This window comes from Acanthopagrus latus, chromosome 1, assembly GCF_904848185.1.
Source record: "Acanthopagrus latus isolate v.2019 chromosome 1, fAcaLat1.1, whole genome shotgun sequence".
NCBI classification, from domain to species: domain Eukaryota; kingdom Metazoa; phylum Chordata; class Actinopteri; order Spariformes; family Sparidae; genus Acanthopagrus; species Acanthopagrus latus.
The window spans coordinates 5,911,366-5,938,325 of NC_051039.1; the positions used below are offsets into that span (position 1 = coordinate 5,911,366).

The window sequence follows — 26,960 nt, forward strand, 5'->3', positions numbered from 1 at the left end:
ATTATTATTATTATTATGAGGTTTAGACTCGGGATAGAAATGTTAAGCCATTTCTCTAATAATCAGAGAAATAATCTATTGATAATCGATTGTTAAAGCAGCCAATCAATCAAGTAGAGTCTAATTGACTGATTGGCTGCTTTAACAATCAATTATTGGTTAATCATTGATAATACATGACATATGTTGGATGTTTTTTCATTTAAAAACACAGTTTTAACAACTGTCTGTTGCTGACTCATTATACTGAGGCTACTAAAGACACAACATGTAATAATATCAGTTTGTACAGAATGTCTCTCTGTATGATTTTTAAATTCACATTGCATTACTTTTAATCAAAAACATTTTCTTAAACCGGTATCTTGTATTTTCCCTTTCAGTATATTTGACAAGAAAGTATTTGTGTTTGTAACCAGATTGTTTTTGAATGAAGACCACTGCACCCAGATCTGATTAATGAGTCGGTCAATTCATTTTTAATTGCTTACAGTCTCAGTGGGGAGTCGCTGTGATCCGAGGGCTCCGGCAAACCGATGATCCCATGATGTGTCTGAGCGTTACGTAACTAACGAGTGAGCTAACACTAGTGTGCGATGACATCACTGAGTTAGCGAGCATTCATTTACAGTCGTCACTTAGCTCGTGGAGAGCGGTCGTAAGACGGATGTGACGTAACGCCGTGTGGTCACATGTTCATCACCCTGTTTATAATCAAACAACACCCTGGTATTTCTTTTTTTTTTTTAACTTAAAGGTGCAACTGCTTTTGAATACACACAGAGACTGAGCTGCTGCAACAGAGAAAAAAAAGCAACTGGTGTATTTATTCACATTTAGAACCAAACAGTCTCATGTTTTGATAAAGAAGGCAGACACTACTTGGCCTTTTCCCGAACATGTCACGAGCAACGGTGATCTGATTTCATGCTGTGCGAAGGGGCAAGAAGGTTCCCACGCAGCAGCGGGGAGGCAGGGAGGAGGTACCTGCCGAGGGGAGCTGCTGTGTGCTGCCTGTCGCCTGCAGCTCACCGCCGCTGCTCCCTCTCGTTCCATTACCCGCTGCAATACTTAAAACTGAGCCGCTGTCAGAAAATGCTGCAGATTGTCTTGTTTAGTCAGACGCTTTTCTTTCTTTTTTTTAATGAATTTTTGATGGCGGTGTTAACCTCGGTGACAAATCCACTGTTTCGTCCGACCGGCTCGCCCTCGTGTTTCACCGGTTGAACACTCTCCATGTTAAGCAGCAGCAGCAGCAGCAGCAGAAGGAGATGTTGGGTTTGCATTAGCAGAGAATGTATTGCAGCATGAGGAAGATGTGTAAACAGTAAACAGTGAGGCTGATTTTGAATTACATCCCATATGGACTGCTGGCTCAGTCTACATCTCCTCTCACCCTCGAGCCTGAAAGGCTTTCTGAGAATATCGCTCATTTTCCTTTTGTGCAATTATTTGTTTTGTTGTTCCTTTAACCTTCATTTGTCTCAGGCGATCTTTAAATAACAGCACGTATGAGAATGTTGTTAGACTGTAAATGATGTGTTTACATACTCCATGAATGAATTAGTGTGTGTGGGCGTGACCTTTGTCTGATTCATTAGTACTTGTGTTAACATACGTGTGTTTGTTGGAGTAATTGTTGGGAAGCAGAGTCTCCATGTTCTGCTACGCTCTACATTCACTAGTTACTATTTCTTGTTATCACTGCCTGTGAAAACCACTTTACAAGTAGCTGCAGGGTTTTCAGGTAATTCAGGTAAATATGTGGAAATAAAATGACATTCAATAACATCACAAGAAATAGCATACGATTACAAACAGTAAGATGAGCAGTGTTGTGCGAAAGAGTCACTTTTAAGATTTACCGTATTTTCATTTTCGGGACAAACTCATTTTCAGTGGGAGTGCTACGAGTGCTACTTTTACAATAGCATCAAAATCCCTATTTTTAAAACACTAAGAAGACTCGACACAACATGAAACTTTGCTCGTAGTATCACCAGGGTCTCTACACATGAATACGATCATTGTCCTCCGTGTTACGTCACATTCTTAGATCGATACTTGTCGGCTGCCATGACGGTGGTGAGCGGAACAAGCTACTGCTTATGTGAATTGTTCAAAAACTTTCTTTTTAGTGAACTCTGTGTACACAAACAATGTTCTCAATGCTGGTGTTCATGTGTAGAGACCCTGGTGATACTACCAGCAAAGTTTCATGTTGTGTCGAGTCTTCTTAGTGTTTTAAAAATAGAGATTTTGATGCTATCGTAAAAGTGCCCGTAACACTCCCATTGAAAATGAGATTGACCCGAAAATGAAAATATAGTAGATCTTAAAAGTGCCTCTTTTGTCGTAATTATACTTTTACACAAAAGGTTTGACTCATATACATTCACAAAAAAAAGCCTAGGTTGCATTTTGGCGAGAGTTTCATTTTAAAACCATTTTAGTTTGGCTTTTAGTTAGTAATTTAGTAATTTTAGTCAAATTAAAAGTACAGTTAGTAATGTAGCGTTTCACTGTTTAAAAGTGACGAGGGAGGAAAACTTTTATTGACCAAACGTAAGATTCAATACTCAATACTTGTTCTTGTTTGATTACATTTATGTCATTGATTATCAGATAAAATACAAACACAATTCATTGCCATAATTTTTTAATATAATTCTCAGACAGATATTGTTTGTTTTCTTTATAAAGACTGAAATCTGCTGTAAGACTGCAGCATCTTTGGGAGGGGGAGGATAAATGATTTGACTTCACCGAGACAGAATGACTTGGGACTCACTTGAGGCTCGAACCAAATGACTCGAGTCCCGTGTCTGCCACAAGGTGAAAACATTAGGAGCCGTCACTGTTGCCGATAGTAAACAAGAGCTTTGATTTTATTTCCATGAACTCATCATCCTTAAGATTTTCATGAAATCAGACGCTGTGACCTCTGCGGTCTGCGAGCTCGCGGTCCTGACCCAATACTAATTGCATAAGCACCATGACCCCACTACATATTAGAAAACGCCTCTCTCATCTTTTTATTCTATCAATAACATCCGGATGCTTCATTGTATATTCCCCCCCTGTGGAGATATTAAGGGGCCAGGGGCCAGGGTCAAAGGTCAGCTGCTAACAGCGCCTCTGCAGCATTTAGCACGTCATTCATGGACACTTAAGGAGGATCCATTGTATTATTTTCGACCCACACAGGCTGCAGAGACGCAGGGAGTGGAGGGATTTCCGTGAATGGATGATGTTGCCGTCATGTTTCTTCCTTCTGAACCTCCTCTGACCTCTTCTGCGTCTCATCCCTCTATAATTCCTAATTACTCAATCATGCATCATGGAATGGGGGGGGGGGGTCACAGGGGCAGGGTTCACTCCAAAGTCAACTATCACCTACAGCCATATAACAGCAGATTACTGGGTTTATATATAGGCTGTATATTCACTAATGCGACATATGATGTAAGCTACGAGAGCACACAAATGTGGATTTATGCTCTCTGTGTGCTCATGATTTGAGGTTTTTGTACAGGATCCAGATCTGAGCACATGCGCACATTGTGATGCTAATATTCATCCATTCATCCATTCATTCCCTCTCTCTCTTTCTCTCTTTCTCTCTCAGGTTGTTGTATCTACCCGCCTCCGCTCCTGTGCCGAGCGCATGTGCGCCCGGCGCTAAAGTGCCCGGCGCTAAAGAGGCAGTTAATCTGACCGTGTCTGCTGGCAGGACATCAGGTTGCCCCATAGTGCATTTAGGCACCCGGCCAAACTCAAATAACATCAGACTGTTCGCTCTGTGAAGGCCCGCTGGAGCCGCTGCGCCTCCAGCAGCAGACCTGATGCGCCCACCAGCAGCTGCCGAGCGCAGAGAAAAACACCCGGAACACCGTGAGTCCCCATCTCCATCCAGAGAGTGCGCGCTGACTGGTTCAACTGGATTTCACACAATTTCATCAAGAACTTTTTCTTTTTTTTCTCCTTTTCTTTTTTTTGTTGCCAGATTGGGCTCGATAGTACGGCACTTATCGGGCCATCTCGCTCTCCAAATGGGAAAGCATCTAATCTAAATGACTGTCTGCGGCGCGTCAAGTGCCACGCAAACCCCTCTCCGCTCCACCGGAACAGCTGGCCGGCGGTCGCTTCAGTTCAGAGGAGAGAGGGAGAGGAGAGAGGGAGAAGGGGGAGAGGAGAGAGGAGGAGAGAGGGAGAAGGGGGAGAGGCGTCGGATTGAGGGTGATTGAGGCACATATAGAAAGAGAGAGAGAGAGAGAGGGGGAGGGAGAAGAGGAGGGGAGAGAAACTGAATTCCAGCGAATTAATCACCGGCTGTTCCACTGTGGTGTGTGTGTCAGAGAGAGAGAGAGAGAGAGAGAGTCAAAGGCAGTCAAATAGAGAGAGAGAGGGAGCGAGAGAGAGAGAGAGGGAGAGGAGGGGGGAGTGGAGCCTGACGCAGTGTGAGAGGCAGAAGCTGAGAGGAGAGAGACAGGAGAACGAGGGAGACAGCGGCGAGGAAGCAGCGCATCACATCAGGCGCCGTTTTGCATCCCGACCAAAAAAAGAAAAAAAAAAGACACATCAGTGAGTCTCCTCCACACCGGCTGCTGCTGCCGCTGCTGCTGCCGCTGCCGAGCTCCTCCACCCCGGCCACCGGCTCCACACAGGGGCCGCAGAGGAGACACGTGCAAGCTCCGGATCAAATCACTGACCAAAAAAAAAAAAAAAGAAAAGAAAAGAAAGAAAGACAGAAAGCCCACCACATCAACACAACCAGAGGCTGCGAGAGGAGCCCCGCTCTGCCGAGGAGACACGTCCCTCTTCATCCTCTCTCATCTCCCTCCACGCTGACATCTGGAGCAGGTAAAGTGAAACACATCTGTAGATTTTTGCGCACGAAGCTTCTTTTTTTGGGGGGGGGGAGGGGAGAGGGGTGACGGCTGGACTCGCATTGCGTAGGCAACTTTGTATTACGCCAGCAGCTCTGGCATTCCTGCGGTTCTGATATCACCGACACTGACCTCCCATCTGCGTGTGTGCGTGTTAGTGTGTGTTGAATGAGGAGGGGGGGTCTGCTGGTCGGCTCTTGTCAGGGAGCCTCTCCCCGTCTTATCTCCGTGCCCGTGTGTTCTCCGTCCGCAGACGCATAGATCCAAGATTGGCAGTATCGGCTCCTGCTGGATGTGCGCGGCGCCCTGGTGATGTGTGCAACTTTAATCCGAGCCCGTGCAGCCTTTTCAAATATATATGTATATAGATAAACAAAAAAAAACGTGTCACATGTGGCGCACATTAAGCTTTGGTCACTTCGGCGTTAATTGTAGTGTCTCGTCCCGGGACAGGCTGGAGGGAGGCAGCACCGCAGTCCAGCAGCCCGGCGGAGTGTTCAGCACCCTGGACAGCGGCTCCTCCACACTCCTCCGGGCTGCAGGCTGTGGAACATCCAGCTCCCTCTCCTCGTTTTGAAATGGTAGTTTCATGTGTTTGCATGTTTCTAAAGATCCACAGTAGAACTATATTACCTCATATTCTGAGATGCCAGGAGAGGAAAGATGCACCTCTCCTCCAGTCAGTCTGGACCTGCAGATCCATACACTGCAGAACAGTCCGCAGGCGCTTGTGCATGCAAGACACTGACCAGGTATAGACAGGTGAGACGCTGAGGGGATTAGGTGAAGTCAGGGGACCCCCAAGAGAGAGCTGTAACCAAGGAACGACCAGATATTCTGACTTTTGTTTTGGTTCTGCGTTTCCCGTCATCTGGATTCTTTCTTTGAAACTTTGGGAAGCTCCTCCAGAGAAACTGTATATTTTTTTCCATCACATCCTGTGTAAGATGAACTTAGTGCATCAAATCAGTGCTCCTTTATTAGAGGAAAAAAATAAAAAGACCCAAATGAATGAGTGCAGAAACATAATGAATGCAGATGCTTCCATACGGAGCATGAAGGGGGTCACTGAGTGGCTTAATGAGCAACGGAAGATTATGTGAGTCGTGCACTGTGTCCCTTCACAGTCGCCAGACCCCGCAACGCAATCGGGAGCTTTTTCTTGGAGTGACGTGTCAGGCAGCGCCGTCATCAACACATCAAATGAGGGAATATCTTTCGGATGAATGGCGCTCATCCTACTCCAGTGCAGCAGAGACTTGTAGACTGCATGCCAAGTAGCTTGTGGTGGGTTTTATCACCACTTCCACTTTGGCTTGAGTGTGTAAGCCTTTGCCCGTTTTTTTTTAATTTTTTTTTTTTAAAGTAGCCTGCTGAAAACGCTGCTGCTGGACGTGCAGCTAAAAAACACACCGAGTGCATGTGTGTGTGTGTGTGTGTGACAAGAAGTTGAATTGTGGCTGCCGTGCCTCCTGCCTACTGCCCCACTATCTATTGTAACGGATGTTGTTGCCACTTTGTCCCATAGGGCATGGACTACTAACAGAGTTTTTCCACTGACTGACTCCAATTGTTGGCTGAGTGCCACAGAGGGAGAGAGGGAAAGGAGAGGAAGACAGGCAGATTGATAGAAAGAGAGAGAGAGACAAAGAGAGAGAGAGAGAGGAACAGACTCCCACTTCTCACAACCATGAATAGACATGAGGTAGTTCCAGTAAAACAGAATCGCTCCAGTGACTCATTTTGGGATATTATGCGTTTGGGTGTGAGACACGGTCGGCTGGCTCCTTTTTTTTCTTTTGAAGGCCGGCGATCCACAGTCACAGCGTAGCCTCAGGTTGCCCTGGGAAATCATTGATAACTATCTTAGAGGTCGCTCATCTTGCTTTCATCCTGCATTAGTACTGCAGTGCTCGCTGCAGCACACACTCTCTCCTCCAGTCTCGAGAGTTGTGAGAGCAGAACACTTCTAATCAGGCCGGAACACAAAAAAGGGACTCTGAGGCACCTGTGGTTACCAAACCGCTCCGTTTGATTCCCGAGAACAAACCTAAAACCAAACAAAATCCCTCTGTAGGCAGCTGAGAGCTTTTTTTTTTTTTGTGCTGCAGCAGCAGAAATGTCAGAAATGGTGGGGGTGTAATAAGGCAGGTGGCAACATTAAAAAAAAATAAAAAAACATCGGCGGTAATGGAAAGTGACAACTTGAGTCGAGAGGAGCTGCCAGGATGTCTGCGAGTACAAATGAATGAAATGTGATGGGTTTAATGTCTGTGCTGTCGGGCCGTTGTGCTCGGTTGTTGCTCTCAACCTTCACCTTCAGTTTAAAGCGCTTTATTTCCCCTCTGTGTCGTTTGCCGACGACCCAGGAGGGAGTTTACCCATCCATGATACAAACTCAGTTTCTCCCGGCGTCACTTTGGGGCAATTTCTCAAGGAAGTACCAAAACCTGAAACACACCGGGCCAACCGCTGGCCGTCTGAAGCGTTCGGGTAGACTCGGACGAGTTCGGGAACAAATCTGTTTGGTGTGTTCAGCGGCCTTGGAAGCTTTAGGGAACACGTGAACAGAGTCTGAGAACGTTGGCTGTTGGCTGTCTGAGTCATTGGATACTCTGATTGGTTGTGTGCTAGCTGTATGACCATTCTGATTGGCGGTCTGCACTCCGTTCTGTCATTTCCTGTTTTCATGTTTTGGATCACGTTTGGATTCATGTTTTGGATGTTAAGGAGACTTACTGCATCTCGCACAAGCGCAGAACTTACACGCTGCTGTGTAATTAGCAGCCGTCGAGGCGGTGTGTTTCAATGCAACATTTCTGCCGAGCGGGTCAGACGAGAGGCAGCGGAGTGGTCGGATAAAGGCAGCTGGCTGTTGGTTCGAGTGTGTGGGGGCCTTAACAGGAGATCCCTCCTTCTCTCTCTCTTCCATTTACTGCATTTTGCACCCCTTCAGCTGCCACGGCGAGAGAGCGACGCGGGGCGACACGTCTGCTGAAATCCCAGGCTAAATTTCAAAATCAACTCTCATCAGTTAGTGTTTGTCAGAGCCATCCATATTTCAGCAGAAACCAGCTCCTCATATTAAGCGTGTTGGTACACAGAGAGTTGTCAGTATCTCTTGTCATAATGTTGATCTTTGTTGAGAGGGAATACCCCCGTGGTGTGGAAGCAAATCTGCATGCATAGTTAACATGGCACCTCCCTGCTGACTGGGTCTGAATGTGGAGACTTCTTTTTCTTTTTTTTTTTTTTCCACTTTGCTGTTGTTGGGAAATTGTCTTCTGTTGCATTTATTCATTTTCCATTTTGTTACTGCAACACAATCGGTATACAGATCCTCTGCAAGCGACTCTTAGGTTAAAGTAAGCGAAACTCACACACACACACACACACACACACACACACACACACACACACGCACACACACTTTAAATTCTGTGTAAAGCTTTTTCGACACGCAAACACACGCCCACGCTCGTGACACGACACTGTGTCGCACAAACTGAGGCACGTGCACACCACGCCTGCACGAAACAATGCGCCTGAATAGGAGCGCGAGGGGGGGGGCTGTGCAGAGACACGCGCGCAGACGTGTGCACGCGGCAGACACACACACACACACGCACACACATACACACACTTGTCCTCGCACAGGATGCACGAGCTCAGGCAGGCACACGGATTAATAATGTACCATATTCCCAGTAGGAGGCTAGTTAGCATTTCAGGAAGATTGCACTAACACTGGGGAACTGTAATTAGGAAGTTATTGTTGCAAGTTGCAACTCGCACACACATACATACACACACACACACACACACACACACACACACACACACACACACATATGCACACAGTATGCAAATAGTGAGGTGAGGAGGGGCGGTTTGCTCTCCGTTGTGTCTTATGTTTTCTGCCTTTTTCTTCTGTTACTCTCCCACCTTTAAGAAAGCACTCACATGTAACTAAGTAAAGTAACTCCTGTGCTGTTTAGGTACAGTGGCTGTTTTCTTTGTTCGGAATGTTGATATTTTTCAAGGTATTGTACCGAAGTTGAATGGTGACAACATCATTTTGAACACGGCACTTTTCTTCGTACTGAAATTCTGCATTTTTGCTTATAGATTTTCTATAATTCCATCCCTGTGTGTGAATGTAGAATGTACAGTATATAAATGAGTAAGTTTGAGAAATGTGTGGAAAAATGGGCGAATCTTCACTCAAGATTAAACAAAAAAAGAATTCTCTCGGGACGTTGCAGGCTCATGATACCATCAGGCTGTGTGTCTCTGGAGTTTTGCCCACCTCACCCCAGTACAACAGAGTTGGATCTGAAATACTTTGCTCTCCTCAGAGCAGTCATAATTTACATTTTCGAGAGATTCAACAGTAACTTCTCTAATTTCCCTCCATAGAAAGTAGCTCTATTTAAAAACTGCTCAAGCTCTAGTTCTATTTACCTACAGTGAGTTTCGGTGGGAGAGTGTTTGCGCACCTGCAGTTCGGTACATTTGGTCCAGACCGAGGTAAAAGTTCACAAACAAAACAAAAGGGGTAAACATAAAGTTATACAAGCAGGCGGGTTCAGATATACATCTCTCTGTTTGTCCTCAGCCTTGGTTTTTTTTAAAACAAGCTGTTATTCCAGACAACCTCTGCATTCAGTCAGGACGCAAGTTATTTTGTGCTTCATACTTTATCTGTGCAGTTTTATGTTTTAAAGCATGTAGGTCAATAAATGGTTTGTTTTATATGGTTATTATAATCTGATCAATTTACAGTTGTTATAGCTTAACAGTTGACATTCACTGTGTGTGTTGCGTCATGAGATCGCGGTCCGTGGATCGGATCTGACCTGTGGCCCTTTGCTGCATGTCATTCTGCCTCTCCCCTCACATTTCCTGTCATCTCTCTAGCTGTAAGACATATTTTAGCTTTTAAGATTGTCAGAAATCCCGTGGTTGGTCTGCGTGGTGTGGTTGTTTAGTCTGCACCAGGGTTTGATTGACAGCTGTCACACCAGTTGAGACAAACTGCACTAAATGGGAAAATGCATCAGGGTCCAATTTGACCAAACCAAACAGGTGAGGGGTGAAAGCCAGGGCCAGAAATCTGCATGACTTAATGCCACCATACAGTAGGTAAGCAAGAAAATGTTTTCCCTTTAATTTGAGTGAAATAGCCCTTTATTACAGTCCATAAAGAGGCAGTTTGCTGGCGAGTCCATGTTCTCATAACTCATAATCTCATAGCCCTGAATTACACCTCACTGTCTCCGATGCAATGGTGCCTAAACTTTTTTGGCTCAAGGCTCATCAAATTTTGATGGGTCTTTCTTCTCGCCGGGGGAAATCCTGAAAACTAGAATCATTCCGGGACTCAGGGCGTACTTTAAGGCTTCCTGAGAGCCGGTTTCATTAACCCGAGCTTTACATCTTGAAACAATGAGGCAACCCAACGGTGACCTCATACCTCGCGCTCATAGCGTGAATGATGAATGAGCTGCTTAATGGATGCTGACGCATGTCTTGCTGATGCCAGCGGGTCAGAACCAGAGCTAATCCGAACCTAGACTCTCCAGCAAAGGTCTCACACCTTCTTCTTTTTCTTTCCATCCCCAAACACCTTTTCCCTTTTCCTCCTCCTCCTCCTCCTCCTCCCTCTTTTTTCATCTCTCGCCATCTCTGCCTCCATCTTTCCATACTGCCACAATGCACACACCCTATTCATGCAGCCCGTTTGTGTGTGTGTGTGTGTGTGTGTATATTGAGTCAGCTAGTTTGTATGCCGGCTGCTGCTATACCAGCCTCTCTCTGGAAATCAAGGAGAGATCGTGGTGTGTATGCTGAGAGAGAGAGAGAGGGAGAGGGGGAGAGGAGGGAGAAGAGGAAGAGAGGGGACGGAGACGGTGAGAGGTGGTGATGGAGACGGAGAGATACGTACAGAGAGGGATCGGGATGCCGCGGGGCGAAATGAAAAGGCAGGCAAAAAAAAAAGAAAGAAAGAAAGAAAGAAAGAAATAACAAAAGGGTGGGAAAGATGGAGAAAGTGTTCAATAGATGTGTTGTCCTCCCAGCCGACTCGTCTCTATTCTGTTTCATTACCTCTGCCCTCTGTTCTGCAGGCTGCACTGTCTCGGTGGCGGAGGTAGTTTGGAGACACTGTGGCCTTGCTGAGGCTTGGAAATAAAAAAACTTAAAAAAAAAGCCTCTGATGCTCTGTTCTCAGGTGCTCTTCAGGGCTAAGAGCAGAAATCTCTCTGGCTGTCCCATTAACTACTAGAGGCTGGACTATTGAAATGGTATTACCCCCCCTGACTGAGCCGCACATTGGCTCTTTCTCCATTTCCCGACAAAGATCTGTCATTCAAACCCCCAGATACCTGCTGCAGGACAGCAACAGGGAGATTGTTTTTTTTTTTATTTCTCTCCCCTTCCTTATCTTTCAGGCATCTCTCTCTCTCTCTCTCTCTCTCTCTCTCTCTGTTTCGCCTCTCTGGTGAAATATTTCTCCAGGGTTTGGGCGTCATTTGTGTCCCCTTCCTGTTGCTTGAAATATCCTGAGAGAGGCTCTGACAGAGAAAATGATGGAGGGGAAGGGGCAAAGATTGGATCTGTTAGCAAACAGATAAGTTTCAGTTTTGAGGGGAATCCTCTAATGTATTTTACTCCCTGTTTGGGTCTATTTAATACCTTGAAGCTCCTTTTTTACGACCCGTTGATAATCAACGGCTTCATCAAAGAAATAAAATCGTACCGCACACAAACAGTATTCATCTCTTTCTGTGGCACAGAGACGCTTGAGACGCAATTCCATGTTTTGTTGCCAGAAACCGTAACTGACTTCCCTTCAGCAGTGATTGTCCGGTCATAGCTTAGAAACCACAAGCAGGAGCGATGTTGAAGCTACATGGGTTTGGAAATTAAGAAATTAGAGATTAAGAAATTAAGACTTGTGGGGTTATAAATCTAGTCGTTCTCGTCCAAGTACGCTAAGCAGATAAACAGGTTTGAAAAATACACGTAATGCTCGGCCTCACTAGCACTACACTGGACAACAGAACAATCTCTCTTCAGTGTCTTTGAAAAATCAGCATTTTGTCTAATGGCCAGCAGGGGGCGAGCCACTGGTTTAAAAAAGGAATCTGATATGTATGTAAGCTTATGAAAAAAGGACCCTACTTCTTACATTTTTTAAAAACTCAGTAAACAGTTTCCGTGGTTTCACGTCTTCTTCAATACTGCGCAGTGTTCATTTTGTAAATCATCGTCCCGTTCAGAGTAAAATAGACGATAAAACAGGATTTGCATTAGCTTCACCCTCTTGTCCAGCTATTGTAACCTCTGACTCCAAAAAGGTGAGACAGTGACGACCATGATGCCAAACCTGACACTTCATAGTAGTCTGCAAACCAATAGATGACGTCCAGGTGGGTTTACGCTCAAGAAAGGTAGTTTTAGCTTCCTTCTTACATCATCATATATCCTTCTACATATCATGTGTAACAGTTTTACAGTGTTATCTCTTTAAAGGGAGTAGGTAGGACACATTTGAAAAAGTCTTTTGAACGGACTTGTGGCGCAAAGCTAGATGTTGATTCACGGTTATTGGCTGGAAATGTGAGATCTGCTTTTGTCTGCATCTGGCTCAAAATCAGGGAGTTGTTTCAACAGTTCTGAGCGGTGTTTCTGCCACCACTATCATTGTAAACTTCAGGTGCCATGCTAGCCAGTTAGCCACGGTCACTTTGTAGCACTCATTACAGTCAGATGACACCTGAAATCTTTGAGTCGTGTCGGCAAGCAAAGTCTTTGTTTCTTCCTTTTCTGTGCTCTGGCTGAGGATCAAAATGAATCACTGAGGCACAGAGGCTACTTTATGTGTATTTGAGGTACATGTGTGAATGGGTAGCTACAAAGAGAAAAATCATATTTCTTGCGGTTTCAGTCTGTCAAGTCATGTCAAGTCAAGTTTGTTTGTATAACCCAATATCCTATTCAGGGTCTCAATGGGCTTTCCGGGCCCACAACAGCAACGGCTCAGAGCCCGAGCTCTCTAAGAAGACAAGAAGAAAACCCCCAGAAAACGATAAGCCCATAAAAAATGGAACATACTTTGAGGAAATTCAAAAGGAGATTCTCCTTCCCCTGCAACAGTATGTATGTCAGCGGCAGAACACTTCAGATGCTCGATGGAGTTGATAATAACCGGAGTGTTTCTGCCGTAGGTTCGTCTAAGTGTGTGAGATAGTGTCGCCCAGATTTAATGGGGCTCAGAGAAGAGTGGCGCAGCATTTCAAGTAATCCAAGTAAAAAAAGTTGAGGTAAGGTCAGCCGCACTTCCACAGTGGTGTAATTGAAAGGAATGAGGCCACTTTGTTTCACGACGCAGCGCTACAATCAGGCTGAACGCAGGCCGACTGTAGCGGTTCACCAAACAGTCGTGACGAATGTATCGACCTACCAGCCGAGATGAAGGGGAGCCTAGATGTTTTCCAGTTGATGCTCTGTACCATACACTGTGAAATGTCTAGGCTACACGTTGTCGTGCATATTTTGCATTATTCAGCTTTAAAGCGCTCTTTATGGCTGAGAAAAAGTCTGCCACCCTGTGAAATTATTTCAGCTGTTTCTCTGTTATTTCCCGGAATATGCAAAAATGACTTGAGAGAAATAATAATAAGAAGAAGACAGATGATAGATGGATAGATAACAGATGGTGATATGAGACAATGTATTGTCATAAAATGGCACAAGTGTTGTCTTTTCCTGGTTTTAAAGGCTGCAGTACAGTAATGTGATGTTATTTTCTGATCACGCTAGACTGATTGGTGAAAATTCTTGTAACTGTCGATCTGTGTAGATGACAAGGCTGACGATCCAGTGACCACGTATCATACGTTACACCCGGACATTTTCAACGTGGCGTCTTCTGCTGTGGCGATCCTGGTATTATCATGATGCCTTTTGCCTTTTAGCTGATGAAGATAAACGAGCATTCTTTGACAGCGTTCACATGCTATCAATCAAGCCATCAACTAAAAGAAACATTGCCTTTTATTACTGGCTGCTAACGTCAGCGGTGCTTTATAGGCTAACATTAGCAAACTGTGTTCCTGGACTGACAGGACGATAGAGGAGCAACTGCAGCAGCTTCGCTGCAAGACTTGAGTAAAATATTGGGTGTCATATGCCATCAAAGGGAGGGGGTGCAACATTGAAACAGGTGAAAATGTGGGGCTAACTACGCAACATTACGAGCCAGTTAGTTAGCTACTGAGATATCAGCAAATCTGGTTGTGATTGTTTTGTGCTCGTTCTAAAGAAAAGGACCGTCGTACATTGAGACAAGGTACTTTATCTCCACTCTGAGGGTGGTGTAGTCTTCACACTTCATCTTACCCCTCAAAATCAACAAGAAGCAGGAACCCATAATAATCCTGGACATGAACGCACAAAACTGAGGGCTAGGATTAAGTAGCGGGGCCAAGGGGGAGTATTGGGACTGGGCCTTCACGTTGCAGAAACATCCATTGCTAACATTTATTCTGGCGACCTGAAAGAGCATTTCGACAAATACAATTAAATCCTGCTAAAATGCATTACCTACCGCGCCTTGAAGGGGAAAAAAAAGTCTTCAGGGCGCCTGATAGACGATTAATGAAAGATAAGACGGAGATGCAGCGTGTGCATATTAAAAACTGTGCCCGCAGTGTATAAACTTAATGGTGTAAGCTGCTGCATGGTGATACTGACAGATAATGATAAAGGTGACATTGACTGATTCTTCCTGCTGCCTGTTTTTTTTTTTTGTATAAAAACCTGGGGCAGGGGCTTCTAACGTCACTGACGTTTCCTCTTCTCTGTGGTTTTTCTGTTGGTTTCTGTTGTTCAATTTAGCCCTCCACTTATCCGCAAGCTTTGTGAATTCAGCCAATTGGCAATCGCAACAGGGGCTAAACCATACAAACCTTTTGTCAATTAGCACTCAGTAACACCAGGGGGAAATATCAGCGCTCGGCAGCCAAGTGTGCACGCACTGCGTGTGTGCGTGTGTGTGTTTGGGCTGTGGAGGGTGTTTGTGTGTGTGCGTGAATTATTAAGTGACAGAGTCGATGAGTGGGTGGGCATCTTGGTTCTGTGTGTTTGAGAGAGGTCAGGAGTCATGTTTGGATGTTCATGTCAGTTTGGGGATATAGTCTGTGTGTGTGTGTGTGTGTGTGTGTGTGTGTGTGTGTGTGTGTGTGGAGACAAGCTATATATCTCTCTTTTGAACGAGCCTTGAGATTCCCAGAGCGCTGTGCATTTCTGTAGCCAAGTTGCAGACATTCTGGAATAAGTGTCGAGAAAGCGTGAAAGAAAGTGAGAGAGTGTGTGTGTGCTCTTGTGTTTGTGTGTATGTGTGTGCATGTTCTTGTGTGTGTGTGTGTGTTTGTGTGTGCAGTATGTACATGAGAGCAGAACCAGAGAAAACGAGTGAACCGGCGTTGATGTCTGACAGCTGTTTACAGTAGGTGTTAGAAGTGCGGCGTGCTCTGCCTCTCCGCGTGTCGAGGCGCATGCAGGGGGTTAAAATCTGAGAGTGAAAGCAATATCAGGTGTATATGATTTTATAATGGCCGTCTGCAGTCAGCCTATCATTTTCTCCCTTCGTCACTGTCACTTTTTCTGTCTCTCGTGCATTGTGTTGCGCCGTGACATGTTTTTATGTCTTCAAGTGTTTTTTTTTTTTTTTTTCCAGATTGGTTTTATTTGGAGAGCTTTTATTCAAAGCCTCCTTAATTTCAGCATATCTGAGAGGGTAACAACATGCCGTGTTTAAACAACAACTATTCAGTCCAGGGCTGCAAATAATGATTATTTTCCTTAACAAATTTCTCGATTCATCAATTGATAGTTTGGTCAGTAACATCAGGAAATAGTAAGCGAAAAGAGAGATGTTTTGTTTTGTCTCGCCCAACAATCCTAGAACCAAATATAATCAATTTACAATCCATCAGTCAATCAAGCTTTATTTGTACTTTTCACACAGGCGAGTAACAGAAAGTGCTTCACACAATAAAACAAAATGAGACAAGACAGAGAAAAGCAGTAGGTCCTCACACTGGAGAGCATCGTCGCATGAAAATTAACCTAAAATGATTAATTCAAATACTAAAATAGTTGCCAATTAATTTCCTTGGCTAATTGTTTCTACTCTAATCTAAATTCTCTTAAAAAAAAAGAGAGACATCCAAACCAGGAAGCGTTGTAAACAAGAGAGCCTCTTTTCAGACCGGAGACATACTTTGACATTTCGGTAAATGTATTAATTATTTTTCTTGATGAGAGCTGAATCTGTAAATGTGAGTCTACAGCCGGCAGCCTGTTAGCTTAGCTTAGTACCAAGACTTGAAATGGCTGTAGACAAAATCAAACCACCAGCACCTCTAAAGCTCGAAAAGATCAAGACGATATAATCTCGTTTGTTTAATCCGTACAAATCCGTATTATTGGTGTCAGATTATTTGTTTCTGGCTGCAGAAATGAACTGTGACTTTCCTCCCGGTCCATTTGTTGCCTGGTAACGAGTCAAAGCTATCCAGGAAGTTAAAAGTTATTTTTAACCCTTCATGCTGCTTTTGTTATTCTGTGTTAACAAGAATTTCTGACACTGATGATTTGTTCCACATGGTGAAAAGAGTGACTGACGAACTGTTAGCAGGATGGCAGCAAATACACAAGCACTGACAGTTTACACACTGACACTGGAGCTGGGCAGCGGCCTGATTATGTCACCGTCACCAGTGTCAGTTCTTCTGCAGTTCCTCGTAAATGTTTTTAACGTACTTAAAGTGAAGTGTCTGCGATAACCTGCAGCGAGAGGTAACATCCAGTGACTAATGTCGACTTCGCTAACACAAACATGAGGACGGTAAACACAGTAACCCCAATAAATGTCCTGCACTTGATAGACCAGCCCCGAGGTTCATGTCTGTTGTTCCTCCATAAATATTCTTCAGGGTTTTCTAAAGAATAAAATGCTGCCAATCCTACCGCCTGTCTAACCCTGAGAATGAAATTACGTTACACTTATTAATTCACCTCCAATTGTTGGGCAGGCTTTCTAATTTGTATTCCTGTTTGAAGACTAACATCTGTTCCCTTCCACTGTCAACAGAGTTAAACAAGAGAGGTACGTGTCGCCTCAAATCTCAACTCTTAATTCTTGAAGCGTTCATCTAATTTGAATTCAGATGAAATGTGGAAAGTTTATGACTCGTTAAACGCAGGTTTTTTATACTTTTACAATTAGCTGGAATTGAAAATTAATCTGAAATATGATTCTTCTATAAAATGAATAAATAAATAAATGCATTACTAATTGGAACAGCAGCTTAAGAAGCAGGGCGTCTTTGTTGAGACGGCAGAGCTCCGCCGGTTGCACAATGAGCTTTACAAGACGAGAGCAAAAAAAAAAAAAAAAAGAAAAAGAACTTAAGCGAGGCAAAGGCAAAGAGTTTCTAAATGTATCACAATGGCTCAATGTTAGATGTACTCCCGTGCTTATTTCTCTATCCCCCTTAGATCTCCCACAGACATGCATTACCATGACAACACTGAGAATCCTGGGTAATGACAAACAAGCAGCGCTGTCAACCGCTCAGGACTGTTTCCACGGCCACAGCGAGCGCATGAGCTCTTACCAAGAGTGTGATTTTATACGGGAGGAGCAAGTCACATGAAATTACACACTATTAGCAGCAAAACGTATCTATATCACCTCAGTCACGCTGTTTTTGTTTTTCTTTTTGAGTAGGAGAGCATTATAATTGTGAAGAGAGCAGATATCAAAATTCCAATAAATGCAGCCGTTATGTGAATCAGCAGCCAGGGGTAAATGTTGTGGTGCGACTCGGGTAAAGGAGGTGAACCGTGACAGCGTCTTACGTTACAGGCAGAGCAGCGTGCAGGATCGAGTCCACGCGACGGTAATTGTTTCTCTGGATGCAGTCGCACTGGACGCATTGACTCAAAGATGCACATTTCCATTCCACCAAATAGTTTTTTTTTTTTACAGCAATAACAAACAACAACAACAACAACAACAACAACAACACTGGGTTTTCAGTTACGGGTCGTATTGTAGGATAAGACTGACTGTCAAAACAATAGAACAGCGTTTAAAAATAATAAGCAGAGGTGTTTATTGGCATGCAGGTGAAAGATTAAATAGCAGGAGATAAAATTCAGGACTGGTTTTCAATATTTGCATTTCGCTTCACATGACATCATCTTTACATTGATTTTTTATTAGTATTCCACCTAAACATACACACGGGCTTGATTTATCAATGCATTTTGATACTAAAGTAGATCTATGTAACAATTTATGGTGATTTATCTATTAACCCCTTTTTTTATTGGCCATATGTGAGCGGATTGTAGCGTGACTCGAAGAAAGAAACCTTCCCCGTCTCTCTCTCTCGGTCGCCTATAAAAGCCAGCGGATGATTTGTTTCCGTTGTTAAATGCTGCCGGACTGTGGATTTATTTGTGAAGGACTCTGGTCGGATTTTTACGCGACAATCCAAAGGATGTGACTCTATATACACATTCTCGAGTGCCTCCATCGGCCCCCGCTAACAGAGAGCGGCAGCAGCTAACGTTCGTTCGGAGATGGAGTCCGCTGACGTGAACCAACGACTTCCAGCACAGAAGTTCCACAGAGCCACTTCGAGGCAATTTTCTATACATTAATGCAATTACAGTCCAGCCTTTAATGTGTTATGTGTTGTATGTCAAGCTCGGACCTCCGGCAGATTAGCAGATTGCTGCGGCTCATCAGCTAATGGACCGTCCTGTGATTGGATCACACCAGCCGAGGCACCCGTCACTAATCATTAACACGTTATTATTATGAGAACTGATGGGTCGGACCACACCCACCTTCATGCTCAGCCTTCGTTTTCATCTCAGCTACTCACCTGTAAAATTCTGCCACTGCTTCACAACAAATGTAGGCCAGGGGCATAATGTGAGGCGTTTTAATGGCTCCTTACTGACTTCCTAACCTCCCACATCCGGCTACCTTGCTCCGGCTACACCCTCCTTCGAACTCAGCCTTCATTTTGAGCTTAACTACTGCATCTCGCAGAGGTGTGACGTTACTGTGTCAACAAAATCTGTCCACAGACAGACAGACAGACACATAAACACCTGGCAAAGTGCTCAAAACTGCTTCTGTGATAGTTCCCGCGACAACAGGCGTCTCCAGGGCCACATTTCCTACAATGACACACACACACACACGCGCGCACACAGAGTCTCGCAAGGTGAAAACAACAACATCTACTCCATTGCAGCCAGTAATAAACAGGCGCTTGCTCTAAATTTAAATACACCATCTTGTTTTGCGGAACTAAACATTTCATGTGACAAGAATATCATACATTGTTTGGAAAAAAATATCATTTAGACACCACTTTATTCATTTACCAGCTTTCAATACGAGTAAACCCCATTTTCTTTTAAACTGAATTGCAAACAGCAACAGCATGTCGACTTTAACAACAGAGTCTCACGGATGAATACAAATGGAATAATCACCCGTCCGTCCACGAGGACCTCTCGGACGGAAAACAAAAAAACCTGCAAAATGCAACAAGAACAACGTATTAATTTATTGGGATGCTTCTTTTGAGTGCGACCGGCGATGAAAGCCGGTTCAGACGACTTCAAGTGTCACACAGAAACAAATGTACACAGTGTTGCTAGGCGACGCCGTCAGGGGAACGACCGTGCTGCCATTTACACACTCGAAGCAGAGCAGCTGAGCAACAACAGGTAGCTGAGCAGAAAGTTGGCGACACTTAAGAAGGAGCTAGTTGAGCTATTCTGAGTCTCCCGTGTGAGCTGTATCCTACAGTAGGCAGCATATAGGCTGCTTAGTCAACAACATCTGATTTGAATTTTAATATCTGAAAAAAAGCATTTCAAGGAGGGCTGAAAACAACCTATTCGCATCAGTTTTGTGTCTAATCACCTGCTCGTGAAGTTAAAGTCGATGCATTCTTGAGCCAACATTAAAAGGAGAGCGGGCTTGTCTAACAGGTATTTCGCCTTCTTAAAGACTTTCTTTTGTTAAACTTAGGAGGGCAGTGTGTATGTTTAGAGAGCAAAAATAAAGTAATACTTAGATTTTATCTCCAGCGGGCTGCCTGAAAATGGAGAGATGCAATTTTAGCTGAGCCTTTAGATAAAATCAGACCAGCATATCATGGAGCATGAAGCACACACACATGCACACACACACATGCGCGGACACACATGCGCGGACACACAGACGGCTGCAGCGATGGTGATGCCAGGACCAAAGTCACATCATCTCGGAGAGAAAACAGGCCAGAATCTCATCACAGCATCCTGAAATGAGATTACCACCCTAGCCCTCCTTTTATATAGAAGTCAATATATCATTCATTCTTCTCTGCCTCCTTCCCCTACAAATTGTATTAAACCTCAGATATGTCCCTTAGAATCAAGACCGGATTGCTTGGTGGGGCGGTGGGATGAGAAAGAAAGAGAGAGAAGGGGAGGGAGGGAGAGATGTGAGTGTCGGGGACTTTACAGAGTGCAGAGCTTCTTTCTGCGTCACTCGGAGCAAGCTCAGTCAAGGACACATTGAGACGTGTAAACTGAAAATATCACACACGGGAGTTGGTATCTGTTGTGTGTCCGCGTCTGTATGCATGTCACACAAAGATGGGTGCAGCACTCACAAATACACACACACACACACACGTACAGTAGACAACAGGGTGCAAATTGTGCGAACAAAGCTGACGGCATCAAATCACGGCACTGAGCCGCTTGTGCACTCGACCGCCAAAAATATCTGGACAGCCGCTTGGATGCTTTTTAAAAATAATACACGACATAAAACATTGAAGCGCACGACAGGCCGACAGAAGACGAGAGCCCCCTCCTTATTTATTCTCCGAGTTGTGAGATAAGAACTGCACTGCGCTGCCTGAGTGCACATCCAAACACACATGGGGATACAAAGTACATATAGTATATACACACAAACAGACATTGAACACAACACTTTTATTTTCAGTTAAAGTAAAAGATCTTGGACTTTTCCCGCGCTCACAAAGAGGCTGATTTCTTTTTCAATTTTGAGCGTGAGTCTGTTAAAACGACTTCTCCTTGTTGTCAAGATAATCCCTCCGCTCGACAGGTGTGGCATATCAACAGCGTGATTAGAGCGCAGGTGTGCCCCAGAAGGCTCACAATAAAAGAAAACATTTTAAAATCGTGCAGTTTAATCACACAACACAATGCCACAGATGTCGCAAAGATGTGACAGAGTGGTAGACGGACTCCTCACGTTAGATAAAAGCAGGACGAGCACAGGTGTGACGAATAACTTCAATGATGGCTCCGTTCCATTAAGTGCCCCAGTGAACCATGATGGCAAGTGAGCATGCACAGCACCGGAGCTCTGGAGCTGGCTCACCTAAATGGAATGCAGCCCTGGTTGACGTTAGAAAGTTCCACCTGGGCTTTCGCTGTTGGCTGTGAAGACGGTGTGCTGGCATGCTGTGTCCGCAGGAGCTGCTCTGAATGCTCACTTCACTACATTTCATTTGGCCATCTTGGCGTCATCTCGGAGAATTTGGCAGAACATCCAGCTGCACAACCACAGGCCGCGTGCAGCCACGTCATCCCGGGGGCCTCATTTGTAAAACTGTTCTCAGACTTGTTCTTGAACTCTATCTTAAGGTAATAGCTGATGGTGTGCTTCGGATCGATTCATAGAAGACGCTGAGCATAAAAATCTTTGTTTAAGCCAGTTTCGATTCGTAACTTAGGCGGCTGCGATCCATAAATCTCACGTCAATTTACACTGACAGCACCTGTCTTGTGGTTTCCCCTGTGCCGATGCCAGCGCAAATGAGGGTTTGGTCAGGAATAGAGATGGAAAGAAGAGATGTGACACCTTTTCAGAGGATAAGATCATGATTGCAGAGGAGGCTGAAGCCAGGCCACATGTATTATTCAGTGGACTAAACAGTTGGTGGACAGACAGAAACTAACACACAGCTTGGGAGTTTGTTTCTGCTGCGCATTGTTAAAAAAAAAAACATATAAAACTTCAAAAATCAAAACTGATAACAAGTCAGTTTTATAAACTCGGCCCCTGGACAGGTGGGTGTGTGTACATATATGTACATGTCCACACATTGGATAAGAAATTCCTCCACTCTCTGCCTTCTCTCCATGTTTCTTGAGCAGTCTGTACTGAATAAATAACACCCAACCTTGTAAGTAACCGGTGTTTGAGAAATCTTTCAGGCAGCAGCAGCAGCATGGAGCCTCTTTCCTGCTGCCCGTCCTGTGAGACTCACTCTTTGCTATAACCAACATATATGAGGGAGAAAGTTCTTAATTTAGAAGTGCTTTATTTTGAAGACCTGAAATAGGAATACCGGGTAACGCTTTACAGCAAGCTGCACAAAAACGTGAGGAGTCACGAAGGAACATGTGAGGAAGTGAAGGACCAGATAACTTGATGCATCGTGGCTGAGCTCCTGAATAACTCTGATTCAAGGACTGGATAGTAGATAAAGCCACACATGTTCAGCCTCTCTGCAAAGAAAAATTACTTTTGCAGATTAATCTCCTGTCGATCGACACTAATCCATTAATTGATTACATATCTAGTTTGGATCAGGCCACTTAGATCTAATAAAGGATAATCTACAGCATATAATGATATTTTAGTCCATAATGAAATGGTTTGGAGGACTTGATTGTCTCGCAGAGTGCCCTGATGTCAACCTCATCCAGCACCTTTGCGATGAACTTGAACTCTGAGCGCAAGCCAAACCTTAAGCCGTCTCCATACAGACAGCAAACCGTGTCCTTAATGAGCCCCGGCCGAGCCACCGCAGAGGGCTCAGGTGAATAAGGACAAGCTCGTCCTGCAGGGAAAGAAGAACTGGGCTCGACTTTTGCTGCAACACGAAGCGGTGGAGAGAGCACAGTTCTAGATCTGGTGAGCTGAACGTATGGTTAAGCAGTTCTGATTGTTCTGTAGATTAAAAATGACACAGTGCCATTGAGTTTGACACTGGATAAAGCTCGATTGAATTAAAGGGCACTGTTAGACCTTGGCGAAAGGCGAGTGCCATTCTAGTTTTGTTTCATTTCGCCAGAATAATCTCCTCAGACGAGGATATTGCTGCTTTGATAGATGGCATAACAGACCAAAGACAAAGTGCTATGCAGACAAAGTGCTCCCTGCCTCCAGCCTCGGTGAACACATCCCCACAGGAAGACACAGGAAAAGTCTACTGTCCTTACACTGTACCTCATCACACAGCAGCGTGACTCACCCACCCTCCTCTTCCCGCTCTGCTCTACAGTTGCCAACTCAGCTATTTAGCTCACGTCTGCCCTCCCTGACCATGCATGGCCTCGCCCCTCCTTTCTTCCCTCCCGCTCACCTCTGTTCCTCTCCTCTCCCTCCCTCTCCATCGGCTCCTGCTGCTTCTGTAACTCTTAACTGAACCACATACGTGCTCCGCACTGCGCACACGTGCACTCGCAGCCACTTTATCTACTTAAGATGCAAATGTAACGTGAAAGAGTGTCCTGATCAGCAAAAGGTCCTGAAGCCAATCACAGTAATGAGCTCCTTTGGGAGGTTTGCATGTGTGGTCGTGTTTGCTCGCATATAATTGTGTTTTAGTATGTGAGTGTGAAGCTGTTTGCTGGGCGGTCACGTGCGTGTGAATGGAGCTCTCTATGATCGCAGAACAGTTGACTACTGTCCGTCTGTCCGCGGTTTCCACAATTAGAAAACCGAGTGTCTGTCTGAATATTTGGCTCCTCTTCTTCCATCCTCGAAGCCTTTTGATGTGCGCGGCCAGCAGCTGTGTGTCACCGGGCCGGCAGCCAATCAGAAGCCAACCAGGGCTCCTTATACTTTGGCCCAAAACTGCAAAACACTGGACTCTTTGATTTGAGTGACAGGATCATTTTGTGATCAGCGGGTGATAAAATTAAACAGAGAGAGTTTTTGATGAGTCTAGTGCGTCCGTCATATCTGGAGCCCACGTCCAGCCTGTGTTCCTGTTGACTTGGCAGCTCGAGCCCTTTTTTTGCATTTAAAGTCGAGCCATATATGCATATGATTACACAAAGTTACTGTACTTCAATTAGTGTCTTGGACACTGTCTTCACCTGACCTGCCAACTCTTCTGGTTTCCCCCTGGTATCGCCCTTCACTGTCCTCTTCTGTTGTTTCTCCTGGGACCCTTTTAAAAGTTTGCCTGATGTTGCCCAACCGTTCAGTGAATGCAAGTGTCACACAATCAACACACAACATACAGTTCCAAACAATCTGCCACCACAACCTGGCAACCCACGGCTACTTTCGGGCCAACTCGTTTGCTAACTAGCAGGATGAGATTCCACCTGAAAAATCTGATAACGATAACCTACGGGGAAGAAGCTGGTGTAGGGAACTTTGTCTCTGCCATAATCTCTACGTAGCTTCGGTTCAGGTCTAGATTTTGATGTACTTGGTGAGATTATGGAAACCAGCAGCAGCAAGCTAAATTTGATCTAATTTTAGCTGAAGTATCTCACTGAAGATGTCCTGCACCCTCCTCCGAAACACAAGATCACCGCCTGACTACACCAACACCAACTACCCTGCATTTCTCTGCAGTAATACATGCTGAAATAAAAACTCTGTTAAATGCTTCAAACGTATAAACGCAAGCAAAAATATCTGTCTCAGTCCAGAAAGACTGCCAGGTGTAAATATTGAAAGGTGGCATGAATCACAATTTCTTTAATGGAGAATTTTAGCTTCATGTGTTTCTTTTCAACCTTTAGTTTAACACTTATGATATAACTGCCCTCACGTGTACATCCACCTGAAAGTCTTTGTCAGATGATTGAATGGGCTCAGTAGAGTATTTGTAAGAGTATTTGACTTATTGATTGCTGTGATGTTAAGAGATTCTCTACAGACAAAAAACAGAACGTGCTCCTAGAACAGCTTACCGACTCGAGCTTTAACTTTATCGAGAAACTGATTTTTGTGGCTGTTTTGGGAAAACTGTGACAGTGCTTCCGTCACAGTTGGCACCGGGCAGTGACAGACAAGTGGTTTGTTTGCCCAGATCAGAATCAGTAGGGTCCATGCTGATGTCTGAGTAAATAGAAAAAAATGCCACATATTTGCGTTTGTATTTTTAGCATCCTACACAGGTTTTTCCTGCTCTGGTAGCTCACATTTCAACACGGCCGCGAGTCAGACGGAAGATATTTCCAGGAGGGGTTTTGGAATTTTCCAATTGAATTCTTCCCCCCTCCTTGTTAAAAAAATAAAACAAAAAATCAGTCAAATTTAAGCAGCATTCACTCAAATTTTATACAATGCTGTGTGTGTGCTGAGGGGAACACAAACTTACTCTCCTCAGCCCGAGGCCCGGGGGTGAAGAAGGGAACTGTCAGTCATTTACTAAAGTAGCAGAAGCAGCATAGCAGAAAATAACAGAGAGAATCTTCTTTTTTCTTAATAACAATTCTATCTGAATCAGACTCATGTGCTTTGTATTCCTATAACAGCCTTTTTAAAAAAATTTTTTTACCCCATGCCAAGTTTAAGTCTCACAGAAACGGTTGCTATTTGTTTGGACATGTTTTCTGCTTGGCTCAAAGACTTGATACTCCCAAAACAACAGGCAGTAATCTGAGAGCATTGTTGAACCTGAGGCTCTGTGCCGAATAATGATGTTAACAGGATCCAATAAGATACTCAGGCATTCCCATTTCCTTTTTCCAAGGGACTTTCAAAAAGGGATTTTATATGGCTGATAAATGGACGCAAAACAGAGACACATTCAACATGAGTGGATGTGCAGGCTCGTCAGAAATCAGATCAGAATCAGAAATACTTTATTGTTTCTTGAGGGGGGCAAGAAACAAGTAATATGTAAGAAATATGTACGTCCAAAGAGCCTGTGGGCCTCTCAGGACATTAATTCTTCTTTGCCATTTAGATTAAAAGGTCCTATTGATCACATTCAGCCACTAAATGTGGCGTTCCATCTCCCCCCTACTGTTGCATTTACATCACAACCCTGAATCATCAGCCCCCTTAAGTGGTTGCCAGTTTGATGCAGGATACATTAAAACCTGGACACAGCTTCAGGGGTCGGAGCCCCATTGATTCCCATGGAAGCTGCTCAGTTGTGCATGAAGCTGAAAAAGCTCGACATCCCAGCTATGAAATTACCCAGATCTTCTGCGTTATGAGGCCCAAAGGAGACTTCTGCCGGCCGAGCGGCTCACTTCCGGCTAACTTGCAGAAGATAAATACAAATTTAGTCTTGTGGCTCTTCTAAACTCCAATTCTGACAGTGAAACGAGTCATTTCATGGCGGTTGTCACAGAAATGTATCCACTGTTTTACAGCAGCTTCTTTCACAATGTTAACTTATGGGAAAAACTATTTTAAGGCCCCAGTGCATCACATGGTGATGGATTTATACAGTTTGACCACTACTAAAGTCAACCAGAGTCAGAGCCTGATTCTCTGATGTGGGCCTGGTTGCACTAAATGATGTTGAAAACATTGTTATTGTCATTATTGCATTAATGTCACTAATGCTAGCTAGCTAGCTAAAGGGGAAGTAAGGGCAGTCCAGTATCCTGGGCACTATACGGTAGAACACAGTCATGTTTATATTGTCCTCAAACTGGCAGCTAACAAGACTGTTGATCGCTGATGAGACACAGATACCCATCTATCCATCCAGTGTCTATAACTGCTTTATCCCTTTTATGAGGGTTTTTGCTGACTCTGGGCGAGGGCAGGGAACTCCCTGGACAAGTCGCCAGCTCATCGCTGGGCCCTCACTGATGGCAGAGGCCGCTATGCAAGGTGCCAACTGCACATCAGTATCTTGCTCAAGGACACTTCGACATGCAGCTCAGCTCAGGGATTAGAACCAGCGACCTTCCGATCACTAGCCGACCTGCTCTACCTGCTGAGCCACA

General features: G+C 44.5%; 1 protein-coding gene across 4 annotated transcripts in view; it reads left to right on the plus strand.

Moving 5' to 3' along the window:
• Positions 1-4,350: 4,350 nt before the first annotated feature.
• The window catches only part of LOC119017038 (protein ELFN1-like), a 128,764-nt gene continuing 106,154 nt past the window's right edge, over positions 4,351-26,960 (plus strand). For 3 of the 4 annotated variants that reach the window (XM_037093432.1, XM_037093438.1, XM_037093447.1), the window contains exon 1: positions 4,351-4,863. The gene's annotated coding sequence lies outside the window, so the exon portion shown is untranslated. The remainder of the gene's footprint in view (positions 4,864-26,960) is intronic. The other variant, XM_037093456.1, reaches the window with a different exon arrangement.